The 1,348-nt window shown below is 70.9% G+C and overlaps 1 protein-coding gene across 1 annotated transcript in view; it reads right to left on the bottom strand.

Moving 5' to 3' along the window:
* LRRC27 (leucine rich repeat containing 27) overlaps positions 1 to 118 on the bottom strand; it is a 38,554-nt gene extending 38,436 nt beyond the window's left edge. The window contains exon 1 of the mRNA XM_021703804.2: positions 89 to 118. The gene's annotated coding sequence lies outside the window, so the exon portion shown is untranslated. The remainder of the gene's footprint in view (positions 1 to 88) is intronic.
* Positions 119 to 1,348: the final 1,230 nt, after the last annotated feature.

The following is a 1,348-nucleotide window of genomic DNA, read 5'->3' as shown; positions in this document are numbered from 1 at the left end:
CCTGCGGCGCCCCCCACCTCCCCTGCAGCCCCCGCTGCCCTCCCACTCCCGCGCCCCCGCCTCCCCTGCGGCGCCCCCCCCGCCTCACCTGCAGCTCCCGGCTCCGCGAGCACCCTGGCACACCCGGACGCCGAGAGGGGCAGCCCAACAATGCAGGCTGCCAGCTGCCAAGCCCACGCGGTCGCCATGGAGACGCCCCTACGGAGTCTCGGAGGCGCCAAGCCGCACGGAGGGCGCGCAGCCGCGGAGAGAGTGGTGCGCCTGCGCATGCGGTCCCTGCGCCGCCCGCCGACTCCGGCCGGGCACGTGGCGGTGTGGCCTACGGCCTCCTGTGCGAGCCAGTGGGTGACGCACACAGGGGACACGTGTGCCTTAGTCCGGAGAGACGTGTGCACGAGGAAGGCCCTTGCGGCCGCCGGAGCGAGCAGGGCCAGAGCGCGGCGCCCTCCGGGCTGACCACCGGCCTCCAGGGCCCAAGAGCCCTCCCCGCGGCCTGACCTCGCCGTCCGCCCCCGCGAGCCCTGGCTGCCCGGGATCGCTGCCGTCACACGGACGCCCACCCACCCCATCCCCCGCCCCTCTCCCACGGCGGCGTCCTCCCAGCAGCCCGCCGGTAGCCTTCGGGCTCTCCTCGTCCAGAGTTGCTTCCAGTCGCCGGCGAGAGCCACGCAGGGGCCAGCGCCAAGCAGGATTCCCTCTGCGGCCGGCCCCTTGGCCAAGCGCGCAGGTGGAGGAGGGTGGACGCCAGGCAGACGCGGAAGCCCCGGGGATGCCGTCCTGCAGGGAGCTGGTGCGGGGAAGGAGGCTGTCCCCGTAGGGCTGGTGCTGCGGCTGCTGCGGGTGTCCCAGCCGGCTGCGGGGAAGGGAGGCTGGAGGAACACGTCCGGGTGGGGGAGGTGAAGCCAAGCTGGAACCCGAAGGATGGACTGGGCCGTGGGCCTCCTGCAGAAGGAGTTGGCGGCCGTCGTCACAGAACCGCACGCTCGGCTGCTGGAGCCGGAGAAGCCACCAGGCCTTGGGGGGCGGGGGGCAGCTACACACCTGCCTCCCACGAGGGAGGGAGCCAGCAGATGTGTGAGCTGCGGCCACACCTGGGGCACCACCCTGACCTTCCAGGTGTGAAAACATTGCTGCAGCTACTCCCCCCCCCCCCCCCCACCAAATCTCACCCAAAATGCCGCTGGTGGCCCAGCCGGGAAACCCTGTGGGAAAGGGAATTGGGGTGGGGGGAGGTGGTAGTTGATCCCAGCCAAGTTGACCTATCCCAAAGCCACCACAATAGCTGAAATTAAATTGGCGTCGCTGTAAGAAGTACTGCTCACTGGGCAGGCTGCCAAGAGTATCAGCC

Source organism: Neomonachus schauinslandi, chromosome 6, assembly GCF_002201575.2.
Source record: "Neomonachus schauinslandi chromosome 6, ASM220157v2, whole genome shotgun sequence".
Lineage (NCBI taxonomy): Eukaryota > Metazoa > Chordata > Mammalia > Carnivora > Phocidae > Neomonachus > Neomonachus schauinslandi.
Note: the sequence above shows the minus strand (reverse complement) of the source record. Positions and strands in the feature narration are given on the sequence as shown.